The 15206-nt window shown below is 40.9% G+C and overlaps 1 long non-coding RNA gene across 1 annotated transcript; it reads left to right on the forward strand.

The window, feature by feature from the left end:
- Positions 1–408: 408 nt before the first annotated feature.
- Positions 409–9783, forward strand: LOC138164326 (uncharacterized). The gene is made up of 4 exons (XR_011169028.1): positions 409–1977; positions 6315–6438; positions 8069–8125; positions 9620–9783. It is a non-coding gene; the product is annotated as an uncharacterized lncRNA (long non-coding RNA).
- The last annotated feature ends 5423 nt before the right edge of the window (positions 9784–15206 follow it).

The raw sequence follows: 15206 nt of genomic DNA on the forward strand, positions 1-15206 counted from the left end.
CTCCTTAACTCCTTCCTAATCTCACCCTTACTCACCTAGTTAGCATAATTGACACCTGATTTACTGTCTTGACTCCTTAAAAACTATACCTATGTCTTCTTTAAGTTTGCATGTTCCCTAAGAACCCCTGCCTGCTGTAAAGCGTAACAATAAACTTTTACAAACCTGACTCCAAGTTTGCTTGGGCCTAGTGAATTCCTTCCAGACTCAGGGCCTCTGGTCACTGATTAGAGCCCCTGTATAACCTATTGCCATTTCCCCTATCAATATTACTCATTATCATCCATCATCCTTCTTTGTAAGATTTTTCAAATGAAAGACTTGGAGTTTGGATTCTACCTCAGATACTTATTTGCTGTGTGACCCTGGGCAAGTCACTTAATCTTGCTCATTCTCGTTTTCAGTTTTAACTGCAAAATAGGTACAATAACACCTACATCACAGGGCTATTGTGAGAGTCAAATAAGCTAACATATGAAAAGCAATTTGTAAACCTTAAAGCACTATATGCAGATGACTCACAGGTGTGTGTGTGTGAGAGAGAGAAAGTATGAAAGGGGTCTATACTCTACATCCAGAGATATATAGATTTAGAGATATAAATGTATATAGATCTCTATATATCTATCTCCTGCTATAGTTTTTCTCCTGAGCATCAGTCCAACATTTCCAACTACCTATGGACATTTCAAACTGAATGTCCAGTTTGATGTTCAGTTTAGCACGAAAACACCTTAAACTCAACGTCTCTGAAGTTGAAATCTTTATATTCCCCCAAACTTCTTTTGAAATTTCTAACATTTAGCTAGAGGTTGAACTCTCTGCCTTAATATACATTTATATTATCTTCAGTTAATTCCTGCCCTATTTGTGGTTTAGGGGAAATTCAGGTTACTAGAAACATGTGGGTAATAAAGAAACAGATCATATGTCTGTAGATACACAGGAAGTAGGGAAGGGAGAGGGGGAAGTTGAGGAAAAAACAGATCTTTTCTTGGAATTTTCCTCAATCCTTGAGTATATGGGTAAACTGGCAGGTACACTGGTGTAACCAAGTGCCCCCAAGTCTTCTGCTGAATGATTCCTCTAGGGATAATAGTTCTCCTAGATAAATTTCTTCTCAGCCACAATTCAGTATTACCTTCTCATTCGCTTTTCACTGCTTGCCCCAAGCTTCCTCAGAATTCTTTCTTGCTTATTTTTTCACTTTTCATTATTTCATTTTCATTATTTTCTTTTTCTTTTCTTTTTTCATTAAAGGGGCCATTCCTTGACTCACTTCTTGAAGAGGCCTATCTCTCTAAAAGTGAGAACCTGAAAAGGCCTTAGCCTAAAAGAGCCAGGGTCTCCCCTTGCATCCAGGGCCATCTCCAGTTGTCCTGATGAATATCTGGCCACTGAACTCAAGATGGCTCTGGATGAGAGAGTGAGGCTGGTGACCTTGCACAACCCTCCCTCACTCAAATCAAAGTCAACTGCAAGTCATATCATCGTTTCCCTGATATCCTGGTCCTCTTCAAAAATGAAGAAAAAAGACAACCTGCACAGCTCAATATGACTGTACTGCTTTCTTTCTATTTTTCAGTGCCTGGTTCTAAAATAGCTCTTCCTTTCGTACACAAGTTCCTTAGGGTGTGACCTGATCTCTCCAACAGTAACTTTGATTGATTCAAGGAAATGAACAGGCCCCATTCACTCCCAGTTCTTATCTTACCTAACTATGGTAATCCATTTTAAGTAAGGAAGAATAATGAATAGATCATCACTCTTACATCTGACTTGAAGTAGCTCCACACAGCCTTTTTTAGGGTGACTGTGAGTGAAAAAATCTTGTCACTGCTTTATGAGTTCAAGAGCAAAAAAAGAAAGAGCTTTACTAGCAGAAGATCCAAAAGGGAAAGAGTTCAACATACTGTATTGTTCCTGAAGTGACAGAGAACTTCAACGCCTGTTGTCCCGAGTTCTGAGTTGCCCCAGGTACATGATTCCCCCAATTATGTGTCTCCCTGCTAGTTTTTGTCAGAGTAGGCCCACTCTTTTCTGTAGACATTGTATGCTTTGGTGGGAGAGTATAATCCAAGTTTATGGGTGTATTGTGTTATTTTAAAGATGAGGTCAAAATTACTCCATTCCATTCTAGCTAGCATCGATTGTTGAAAAATTGTCTCAATAAGTCACTCATAGGTCTTAGACTAAGTGCTAGAAGACCTTTAAACTGTGATGAAGTGGCACAGTTAGCATGCTCAGACAGGCCAAGAAAACTGGGTCATGCCCCAGGATCCTCCATATATTATCAACAAAATTGAGAAGGGATTGTTGTTGTTGAGTCATTAACGAGATGGTTGGCAAGCTTCAGGAAAGGAATGTAATGATTACAACAAACCAGCATGGCTTAAAGTCTTAGCTTCATTTCCTTTTTTTGACAGGATTATTAACCTAATATAGGAGGTCAATACTTCGGATACAGTTTACTTTGTTGTTGAGTTGTTTCAGTCCCATCCCACTCTCTGTGGCCCCATTTGGATTTTCTTGGCAAACATACTGGAATAGTTTGCCATTTCCTTCTCCAGTTTGTTTTACAGATGAATAAACTGAGGCAAACAGGGTTAAATGACTTGTCCAGGGTCCCACAGTTAGTCAGTGTCTGAGGTTATATTTGAACTCAGGTCTTCCTGACTCCAGGCCCAACACTCTGCCACCTAGCTGCCCAAGAAGAGATTCAATTCCAGATATTGGAGCAAATATGATTTTCCAGAACATGCTTGAGGAGAACCACGTGGGGAATGGGGGTAGTGAAGAGGCCTTGATTTGGCCTTGGCTGGATTTTCTTCCTCCCTCGTTTTAACTAGAGGAGGACTTCCTGGACTCTAATGGGTCTTGAGGATGTTGGGAGTCAATGACAGATTGGATTAACAGCCCCAGAAAGAGCACAGCAGAGGAAAGGGAAAGGAAACTTCTTGAGGACCACATGAATGAGAGGAAAGGACTTCCAGAAACTAGAAGCAATGTCAACCCTTTGTCATATGAGTTCTCTGAGTTTAAGCCTACTTTCCCTTGAAATCAGTACGTATTTGTGGGAGAGTGTGTCACAGATATTTGGGGTGCAGTTTTTTTTTTTAAAAACAACTGCTCTTATTATACCTCCTTAGTAAATACCCCTTTCTAAAACCTCCTTAAAGCTGACTGACTAAGTGATTCTCAGCTGGTAATCTTGGGAGAAGAGAAAACCATACCAATGAGAACTTGAGCCAATGAAATTAATCACTCCTCACCCCTCTGGGTTACCTTTAGAACTTTGAGGAAGAAATGTAGCCAGCCTAGCTCTGAAGAACCCAATTCATCTGTAAGACTGAATTAGGACAAGGATGCCTCAGAGCTTACAGGATCTATATTGTTATTAATCTGACCTTCTATTGAGTAAATGTTATGATAATTATTGCTATTACTTCATCATTTAGCAAATATTTTATGTTTAAGGGGTAATGGTTTTTTTAAAAAGTTGAAAACTAATGCTCTAAAATGACGAAGAACAAATTTGGTCCCTTTACAAAGATGGGGAGTCCATGGGTATGGATATTGCATACAATGTCAGTTTTTCCCTATGTTGATTAACTTTTCTTTTTTCCCCTCTTATTTTGGAAAAAAAAAAGGATTTGTTCTAATAGATTGATATTTGGGAGAGGGAATGGATAAAAGGTGAAATCTAAGCAATATAAAAATAAAAGATATCAATATTTTTTTTAAAAAAAGAGCTAATTAAAAAAAAAGACTGACTAATGTCAGTCACTGGTTTTGCATAAATGGAAAGCACTCTGGTCAGGGCTGTCAAACTCTGAAAATAAATAATTATCTGTATACACCAACTGTCATATATATATATATATATATATATATGTATATATTATATAATATATATAACCAACTATTATATACCAACTGTTAACTCTGAAAAATAAGATAATAAGCCCAAGGGCCACAGAGGTTATAGCAAAAGCTTTATATAAACTGTTAATTCTGAAAAACAAAATACAACAAAAGAACTCACAAAGATTATAGGCAAAAAGCATCCTTTATTCTGTTGAAGGAAGAAAACTAGATATATGTTCTGGAATCTCCTCTAGGAGACTCAAAGCAGTGAGGCAAAGCCTTGATACATACAATCATGATTAGACAAAGAACCAAGCACTGAGGTATGACCAAGGTAGTGAGGAGTAACAGCAATAATGAGGCAGGTTTTGCCTAGGGACAAAAAGTCTATTCATAGCAGGTCTTCATGACTAGAACCTGGTTTCTACAGGAGCTTGTCCAAACTCACAGACCACCTGGGGCTAGTGTGAACCAATTCTATGATTTAACTACAGGAGAGTTCATCCAGAGGATGAGTGCAAGGGATTCTTGTTATGCCAAGGTTAGGTCACAGATCACTCGTTAGGCCTTAGTTCTGGAAAACAGGGTGTCTTCTAATAGTAAAAAGAAAGGCATGAAAAGAGAGGGATGGTCTTGGCATCTTAAGAGCTATGGTGGAAAATAATAAGTATGCATTCTCCTGGCTGTGACACTGATGGTGGAACCTTTCTAGGAATGTCAGACCAGCAGGTTGGGTGAGCAAGCCAGCCCAGAGAATGAAGGTCTGGTTTGTGCCATACTAATTCAGTGCCACAGACTAATTTTGAGCTTAGCTTGAAGAGTCAATATAGATTACACATAGACAGCTCACACTGGGACAACTCATACCAATAACTAGTCCCAGAAACTCACAGAGACAAAATTCAAGAAAGGAACCAATAGTAAAACCCATGGTCTCAAATAACTATGAAAAGGTGCAAAATTTAGGCAACCAAAAAGAAGAGCTAGAGATCCTAAAACAAGGGGAAAATCTGACCTCATGGTTATCACTGAGATTTGGTGGGAATAAACCTATCACTGACCAATGTTAATGGCTCTGGATAGGTATAATATATACAAAAGAGTAGGATTAACAAAGAAAGTGAGGGGGAGTACCATATACTAGCTTGTAAGGAAATCCAGGAACCAGAGAAGGGAAACAGAAAGACAGGGATTTGGGTGAAGGTCAAATGAAGAAGAAACAAAAATAATTTTGCCATTGGAATAAATTACAGATGAACAGAAAGAGGAAATAGATACAGAGTCTGGGGAAAACGTCATGTGCTAGGCACAGAGTCATAATATGGTAATGACGGAGTAGTCCAATAAGCTAGACATCATTTGGAGCTATTTCTGCCAAAAGCAGAGCAGTTAATAACTTCCAAACTTGACTATAATTTCATTCTTCACAAAAGTAATCAACAAGAGGAACTTTTATTTGGGATCTGATTTTTACCAACAGAGAAGAATCACAACATTTGAGAACTGGAAGGAATCTCATCAACCATTTAGTCCAACCCATATGTGAAGGAATTCCCACTGTATCAGACCCAACACATTGTCATCCTGACTCTTCTTGAAAGTTACAAGGAGAGGGAACCCCCACATTTCCTGGCAAATCAATCTACATTTGGACAAGTCTAACTGTTACAAAATTTTTCCTAATATCAAGCCCATATTTGCTTCTTTGTAACTACCATCCATAGTTCTGCCCTATAGGTCCAAAGAGAACAATACTAATCCCTTCTTCAAATGACAACCCTTCAAATACTTGAATGAAGCTATCATGTCCTCCAGCCCTCAGTCTCCTTTCCTCTATGCTAAACTTGCCTAGCTCCTTCAATCCTCAACTAGTTACTGAGGTAGAAAGTTTGTGATAGAGGAGGAAATCTGGGCATAGTGTGATATACATCTCAGATTTGAGAGAAAGAGATTTCAAAGGTTCAAAGGAAAGATAGTAGGATCTCATGGAATACAATCTTCAAAAGAAGCTGGTCCAAGAGGCATGGGGCATGCTCAAGAATGAAATTCTGAAGACACAAAAGGAAACATTTCCAGTGAAAAGAAAAAGTACAATTTGTTTGAAGAAACTGATATGGATGCACAGCAAACTACCTTACCAAATTAGATTTAATTGCAATCATGCAGAAGATGGAAGCATGGCCAAGTATCAGGAGATGAATATAAGAGTATGGCACATTTCTGTATAAATAATATGAGGAATGATAAACCTTATAATGACCAAAGAAAGCTAAGGACAACAAAAAGAGTTGTTTGTTTTTGGGTGCGGTTTTTTGTTGTTGTTGTTATAGAGAAAAGGGAAGATAAAGGAAGGAATAAGACCTTTGTTGAAGGAGAAAATGTGATAAATGACAACAGAGAATGCAGAGCAGTTCATTTTTTACTTTGTTTCTGTTTTCTCTCCACAGGAGAATTAACCTATGCACCACAAATAACAACAAAATGACTAACACAGAGTGGCGACTAAGATTAGTAAGGAGAGAGTAAGCTGCTTTGATGACCTGATTCACATGATTGAAATCTTTGGGTCAGGTATGATTTGCCAAGCTCCTGTCAATGATATCTGAAAGACTGTTAAAAATGGGAGAGGTATCAAAAGATTGGTAAATTAGTAACTTTGTTCTAATTTTCATAAAAAGAGAGAACAGAATCTGCAAACTCTGATTTGCTGGAGAACTTGACTTCAATTTGGGGGAATTATCTGTAACAGATCATTAAATAGATGGCTGGCAAGTATCAAGAAAAGGAAATGATAGTTATAAGAAGCCAGAATGGCTTCAAGATGTAGCTTCATTTCCCTTTTTGACAGGATTACTAACCTAATATATGAAGGCAATGCTGTGGATATAGTTTACCTTCTTGTTGAGTCATTTCAGTCCTATTCCACTCTTTGTGGCCCCATTTGGGGTTTTCCTTGGCAAAGATAGTGGAATAGGTTGCCATTTCCTTCTCCAGTTCATTTTACATATGAATAAATAGAGGCAAACAGGGTTAAGTGTCTGAGGTCATATTTGAACTAAAGTCTTCTTGACTCCAGACCAAGTACTTGTAGCAGCAAGCACCCCAGCATACCCAGGGTGGCTGCAAACACAGGTTCTTAGATCTGCTTTTCTAAAGGAAAGCAACTCAAAATGGGTTAACAATCTTGCTTTAATCAATCAAACATATCATTTACCTAGTTCAGGGGAAAAAGTCAGCACCCTGAACTTCAGAGTATACAGACAGGTTACAAGCAAACAGAAACATTTCAGCAGACAGGCCTCTAACTGTCCAACCATTACATCTATACCTAGTCAGTTACCAGAGAGGGAAGCATGAACGTCTGGGTTTTTCAAAGCCAGGGGGCTCTCAACGGCTGCCCAGAGTCTCGTCTGGTTAAATCACACAACACTTCTCAAAGTGAGCCCCAAAACAAAGTCTCACCTCAGGATTTATATAGCCTTCTCCTGGCTCAGAGAATGTAACAACCCTCTTGATCCCACTGTCCAATCACAAAGTATCTCCTGAAAAACAAGCCTCCTGCCACAGACTCCAGGTGCACTTAAGCCTATTAAATGGCCCAGGGGCAGGTAAGATCTTACATAATACAGTCTTAGAAAGATGGCAACAAAATAAATTTACATTCCCATTACAGTACTCTATCCACTGTACCACCTACCTGTCCCATAGTTTACCTAGGTTTTAGCAAAGCTTTTGATGCCTCACAGAATTCTTATGGAGAAAATGGATATGAATTAGATGACAATACAATCAGATAGATTCAGAACTACTTGGATGTTGTTAATAGGTTCAACGAGCCATACACCTGCCAACACACTTTTAAATTTAATCTACATTATTAACATTTTCTCCATCACTTTCTTTAGCCTACAAAATCAACAAAACAATACATCAAGCCTTGATAAGTAGCATTTGTTGATTGACAAGATGTAAATGCTCACACTGAAAACTGAACAGTCACTTCTCTGCTGGGTAGAACTGGCTTCAGCATACCCTTAGTTGAATGTCAACAGGGTAACAAGTCTCAAGCAAAGTACCGCAGGAACCATGCTCAGCTCCATGCTCTCAATAAATGTTGCCCTGCTTACCAGGGTAGACAGTTTAAGGGTGATATAAAAAATGATTGAACACTGAAATTGTGTCTTTTCATTACTCTTCTCAGGAAATCACTTTGAAGGATCCTTGATTTTCAGTGTAGATGATACTCCTGGGAATGCAGGTAAAAATCCATCCATATAGCTTTTCATCCTGTGTGATTTTTGTTCTTTTATAAATCCTTCATAGAATATTTACTTAACACACTGGAAGCCTTCTTTGGAGTTTTTAATATCCCATTCATACTTGTGCAGGATTTAGGCATGCAGGATATATCTTAATATGAGCTCAATGACCAGCTCACCTACTTTTTCAGTCCAAAATATTCTTGATGGTGTTTTTTGTTTTGTTTTTTTAATACTTTTGCAATACAAGTCATTGCTGGTAATATACTGCAGCCAGCTTGCCCTCCTCACATATTTTTGCATGACTATTTGAGTTGTCTGCAGTTTCCATCCTTCTGAGATCAACATAGTCCATGACTCCATCTGCATAATATTTATATTAAACATATATAGGAGATGTGTAAGTCTTCTGAAAAAGTTAAGACTGAGTAACATGACAATAACTGCAAGATTTTGTGGTGAATGTCACTAGGCATTGTAAGTGGCCACTACCTTTCCTAACCTAAGGGACAGCCTTAGGTGGTATTCTCTGGAGGGATTGAAGAGACCAGAGAGGAGGGAGAGAAATGACTTATAGTTTATTCTAAGATGGCAGCATCCAGAGGGAGAAAGCTGGCTCCTTATATACTTTTAGAGAGAGAATTCAGGCATGAATTCCTCGTGCACGGGAAAGGTATGCCAATGGAGGGGGGGCCGAACCAGCCATGTCAGCTGCTGCTCATCAAACAAGCAGTCTCATGAGAGACATCCTTGTGAGACAGCAACTGGACTGTGGCCCTCAGCACCTCCTCATCTCCCATGGACACAGGGCAGCCTCTGAACCAAGAGGCCCTGAGGCAGTTCCTGATTTCCCATGAGACAAGAGGTGCTTGGAACTCACATTGTCCCATCCAATTCCCCCTTTTTGTTTTTGGAATATCAGCCTGAATCATTGCTAAGTTATTACAAAACATTTTAGCCAATCAGAGGAGGACCACAAAACAACAATGTGCCCACCGCTATCTCATCCCCCAAGGTCACCGTGGCTTTGGTGAGATCCCTCAATATTTCACACACTCTTTGCCAGGTCCTCCACAAATTGGGCCTGTCCAAGTTGATTTTATTTAGTTGATACAGACATAAGAGAAACAGAGGAGGTTATAAGATTGTCCCATAACTGCCATCGCCTTCCAAAGTCCTGTCCAAGAGCGGCCCTTCTGGAGTACCCACTCGGGTAGAAGAACAGTCATAACGGGTGTGGTTTGTCAGGTACCAAGATTGGAGCTCACTGTGCTTCGTCGTTACAAGTCCTCCAGTGAGTGGCACAAGTCTCTAAAGACTTACAAGCTGGGCTTCCCCCCTATGCTGAGGAAGAGAGGAATTACAGGGCGTCCCCTGTCTCCTAAACATTGTGTAAGCCCATCCCAGGTCAACGACCTCCTCCTTACAAGCTACCACCCTCGGCCAGCATGGCTCCAACATCACTGGGCCATCTGTGTTGTTCCCATGTGCAGGTGGTGAGATGGCAAGCATGGTGAAGGCAGCATGCAGCATCAACATCCCTTGGTGATTCGTCTTGCCTGGTCTCTGCCATCACTGGGACGGGCTCTTCCTCTTCCTCTTTCAAGTCACTGATAACTCGGATAGCTTTTGCAGGAACCCACTGGTGACCTCGACCTGTGGAAATACAAGCATACCCTTGCCTCCCAGGTTATAAGAGTATAGGGGCCCTCCCAATTACCAGCAGGTGTTCTCCACATAACCCGTCTTTGTTTTTCATTATTGTACCACCATCCCATTTTAAGTTTGTGCTTTTGATTCCCTCCAAGTTGTTTCATGGCCGGGGTCCAATCAGTTGCATCAGATTTTAGGTAAACCATCTCCCCCTTATTGTTTTTTGAGATAGTTTTTTATCTTATCAAGTGCAGAGGTGTTTCTTCTCTCCTCATGGCTGCAGGGCTTGACAGTGGATGTAGGGGTTTGCATTGGAGAAGTCTATCTGCTTGCTTAAAGGTGTGGGCTTCAGGGTGCCTCAGGGCTGTTGCTAGTGGAGTCCATAACTTTAGTGTATTTCCTCCCTTTTGCCAGATGGGGGAGGGTAACTTAAGTTCCTTATTAATCTTTAGCACTCTCTTTTAGCCTAATCTGGAACGAGAGGCTTTAATGAATTTTTGTAAAAACGTTTTCAGCCAATTTTAATTTGTATTTTAGTGTTATATTTAATTTTGAAAATTTCTTAGAGAGTGAAAAGCTTTCAACCTTCCAGTTAGAGGGATTGGGACTCTGAAAAAATCCCAGATGAATACTGTATCCCATTTCCCAAAAAACTGGGGGGCCGGAAGCTTTCACCTTTTACATGTTCCTTTATCAGATCTTAGCATCAAGTTAGGAGTGACACTAATTCACTTTTCACATTCCCTAAAATGACCAGAATAAGTTCAAATTGGTTTTTAGTAGCATTCCAATGCACACAATTTTTTTTTTCCTCTAACAGGTGAGGCAGGAAAGGGTGAAATGCTCATTTGTTTGCCTCTTTTGATCTGAGGGGAAAAAGTCCCTTATCTTAATCTCCTTGTTGGCATCCAACTTGGCCAGAGTTTAGTTCGAGAAAGAGATCATTAAGCTTTTAAAAACCTTAAACCTATTCACGGAAATTTCCGCGGTCCAGCCGCATTTTAAATCTTACAGAATGACAAATTACTCTCACTCATTCCCACAAAGACACATAGACAAAGACACATAGACAAAGCAGAGATACAGAAAATAACAGAATGGATCCAAAAGAGATCTCCTGAAAAAATTAAACAGTTGCTGGCTCTCCAGGTAGTAACAGAAGCCAGGTAAGACTTACTTGGTAATATTAGAGACTGCAGTATCACACTGAAGTGTTTCGAGCCTCCTTTGGCACTTTCCTTTCTAATGTTAAACATATCATTAACATATCCCATAGAAAAAAGGCAGAAACGGTGAAATACTGGAGCCCTCTCACTCCTCTGTCTCTTGGCTGGTTCCCAATTTTCTTTTATTATTCTTTTTAACAGTCTTAGATAATATTCTCAGTCTCCACTTTCACTCCGCACCTGCCCCTGACAGCCTTTTACCGAGACTGGGCTTACCTGCTTATTGTTTCTAGTTCCTCATCTACCACTTAACTTGGTGACTCGTTTAGCCCTAAAACTGCTGAAAGCTTTTCCCTAGAAGGCCCAGTCCGTATTGGCCTAAAGGATGAAACTTTATGTGCCAAATCAATAAATGTTTTGATGTGCTTAAACTGCACCATTGCTCACTGTTTCTGTCTCTTCTACATGCAAGGGGTATTCTAATAAGACTGACACAATGGGGCTGCCTTTATGGTTGCACCAGGACAACCAAGGAATAAGTGGTAGCAGGAGAAATGAGCAGGAAAGGAACATGAAGGTAGTTCCTGCCACACCTCGGGCAGGGTGTGTGAGGTCGGCCACGCCCTCCTCCTGCTCCTTGAATCTCCCATGTCCCACAATCCTACTTGAAATGCTCTGGCTTCCCACATTTGAAGCAGTTTCCTTTAACCTTTCCTGTAGGTATCGCTACAAAGGTGAACAACAGCTCAGCTTGATACACTTGTGAGCCCAATCATTTCTTCTATAGAAGCATCTTTCCTAAGCCCCAGCATAGTCCTTTCACAATCAGCACTGTCGTTTTCCCTCAATAAAGTTTTTAGCATTTTCTCTGTACCCTCTACTTCACCCATAGCATGTGTCACTGCCTTCTGTATTCTGGCCACAAAGTCTACAAAATCCTCATTGTCTTTTTGTCTTATCTGTGTGGAGCTCTCTCTCTCAGCCTTTGCAACTGGAATTCTGCTCCAAGCCCAACAAGCACACTGCGAAGTATTCACATAAGCTTCCTCAGTGAAACCCAGGTGCTGAGCAGTGTCAGCATGAGGGCCTGTGCCGGTCAAGGTTGGAAGACAAGTTGCATGTTAGGCCCCGGAGATACCTGGGTGGCAAGCAGCCTACATTGTTCTGTAAATTCTGACATCCAGAACACTGCTTGTCCAGGAATCAGTATCCCCCTCGCCAGGGCTTTCCAATCATTAGGGCACAAAATGCTCATAGATAAGTTCTCTAGCTGACATAATACAAATGGTGCAGTGGGGCTATACTTAGTGACACTCTTTTAATTGCTTAAACACCTTGAATGGCAATGCCTCATGTCTGCACCTCTTTTGTCCAGGGCTGAAAGGATCAGGCTCTTCAATTACGGGAAAGACTCCCCATTCAGTAAAGCTTCACCTTCTCTTCTAGCCTGCTCTATAGGTTTTTCCAAGGTGGATTGTGCATGCCTGCAACTAGAGGGCACTTGAACTCATTTTTCTTTTCTGTCACATATTCTTCCTGCCTTTTCTCCCATGCTTTTTCTCTCACTGCCCCCCCTCCCTCTCCCCTTCTCTGTTTTGCTGTTATAGGAATGTAAATTTTTAAGATCTTCCCTGCCCCTAGGTTAAGTGCACCTGGAGCCTGTGGCTTGTTTTTCAGGAACGCCCACACCTTGGTGCTTTGTGATTGGGCCAAGAGGGTTGTTACATTCTATGACCTAGGAGAAGGCTATATAATCCCTGATGTGAGATTTTGTTTTGGGGCTCACTTTGAGAAGTGTTTTATGATTTGACCAGATGAGACTCTGGGCAGCAGTTGAGAGCCCCCTGACTTTGAAAAACCCAGATGTTGATGTTTCCCTCTCTGGTAACTGTGATTAAGTATGGATGTATGTAATAGTCAGACAATTTGGAGGCCTGTCTGCTTGATCTGTTTCTCTGTCTTGTAACTTCTGTCTGTATATTCTGAAGTTCAGGGTGCTGACCTTTTTCCCCTGAACTAGGTAAACAATATATGTTTGATTGATTAAAGTAAGCTTGTTAACCCATTTTGAGTTGCTTTCCTTTAGCAAAGCAGATCTAAGAACCTGTGTTGGCAGCCACCCTAGGTGTGCTAGGGTGCTTGCTGCTACATTTACCTGGCATCGTGTATAGCTAAATTTGAGAGGTTGGGATACATGGGTCTGTAAATGTGAGGGGGTGGCCAAAGCCATTCTTCCTCTCTCTTCAGGGATGGATCCCTGCTTGAGCCGCCTTTGCTAGGAAGGGACGGACCCGTTTGATGGACCTTCTATTTCCTCCAAAGGCATCTATCTCTTTCTAGGTGGTATAAGGGCCCCAAAATAGTCTCTCTTCTCCTGGTCTCTATACTTGTTTTTTATACCATATTTTGTTGAGCACAACTTCACCCTTCCCTCTCCCAACTGATCTGTGAGCAGGAATTTCAGCCTAGGCTAAAATTCCTGTTGAGTGTTTCTCCATTCTTCCCCATCCCCATCCCCCACCAGATATTCCCCATCTCTGCTCATTCTAGGTTCCCTGTTCCTCAGCCTAGGATAAACTTCGCTGGCACGGGGAAATTAAAAAATATACTGTCAAATCATTGATTGTAGTCTCGGCTTACATAACCTGACTCACTTTAAAAACTGGCACATTGTCCATGCCAACTCACTGTCTGATCTGGGTATGTGACCCCGGCAGTCCTGCGGTAATAAAATCCACTTCCAAATTTTACTCTCGGGGATCTTTTGTCTGGTTTCTTTCAGCTCAACAATTTATTTACTGTTCTCCGAGCCCTTTGCCGGTTCCGGTACCACACAACTTTGCTCCAGTATCTGTCCTGGAGCCCCTGAAAGCAGGGGTATCCATACCCCAAGTATCTTGGGGTGCACTGGCGTGATCCTGGGGTCCTTCTTCAGACCCAAGTTGGGTGCCAGCTGTAAACTGCCACTACCTTTCCTAACCTAAGGGCCAGCCTTAGGTTGTATTTTCAGGAGCGATTGAAGAGACCAGAAAGGAGGGAGAGAAAAGACTTATAGTTTATTCTAAAATGGCAGGGCACACAGGCAGTGTCCAGGGGAAGAAAGCTGGCTCCTTATATACTTTTAGAGGGAGCATGATTCAGGCATGAATTCCTCATGCATGGGGAAGGTGAACCAATGGAGGTGGGGCCGAACCAGCCATGTCAGCTGCTGCTCATCAAGTGAGGGGTCTCCTGAGAAACGCCCTTGTGAGACAGCAACTGGACTGTGGCCCTCAGCACCTCCTCTTCTCCCACAGGCATGGAGCAGCCTCTGAACCAAGAGGCCCCCAGGCAGTTCCTGATTTCCCGGGAGAGACAAGAGGTGCTTGGAACTCACACTGTCCTCTTACATGAACTCCTAGAAATAGCTTTTATGTAAATATTAGCATTGAGTGACCTTGGCTTAAACTAATCTATATTAGCATGATGAACTAACAGAATGACAGCATGTCTTTGAAGTCTAATTCCACTAAAACATGTATTTCTGCTATTTGCACTATTGTATTGCCTGTATGTTCTCCAGAGTTTCTCTGAGGATTCTTGTTTATTTCTTCCGACAGCAAGAGATTTGTGTTAATCTGGAATAGCTCGATTTCAGGATGCTTCTAACTTGGTCTAGAGGATCCTAGGAAATTAGGTATGATGAAGGACAAGATCAGAGACATATTTATGAGATGACTCACAATGGTCTAGACTCCTCATTTAACTTGTAAATATGAAACTTTTTAAGGACTGAACCCGATACTCTGAGCCCATCTCAGACCAGTCAGAACTCCCTTAGAATATGCTGGAACACATTAATATAGTTCTGAAATGAAATGGGGCCTCTGAGTATCCCAAGATTTCAAAGGACTCTAGGACTCAAAGAACTATTAATTTTATTTATGTGTGTGGAGCAAACACTGCATTATGAATGCCTAGCATTTACTCCACAGATGCTTTTCAAGTCGTAGTTTGCCAGAGAGAAAATTAAATAGTTTTAAATCAATAAAGATTAGACAAGGTATTTTGGAAGAAAAACTTTTCTTGTAATTTTTTTTCCAGTATGCTCATGCTAATCTTAAAATAATGTCGACATGACACTTGCTTAGATATATTTTATTCAGTCAAGCTTAATGTATATTTAGCTACATAATAATACTATTATGTATGTATGGAGAAAGACTAAATGACAGAGAGAGAGAGAAAGACAGAGAGAGAGAGAGAGAGAGAGAGTTCAATA

The sequence above is a fragment of the Petaurus breviceps genome, unplaced genomic scaffold (assembly GCF_028583685.1).
Source record: "Petaurus breviceps papuanus isolate PSGF00001 unplaced genomic scaffold, PetGlider_PUasm1.0 189, whole genome shotgun sequence".
Taxonomy (NCBI): domain Eukaryota; kingdom Metazoa; phylum Chordata; class Mammalia; order Diprotodontia; family Petauridae; genus Petaurus; species Petaurus breviceps.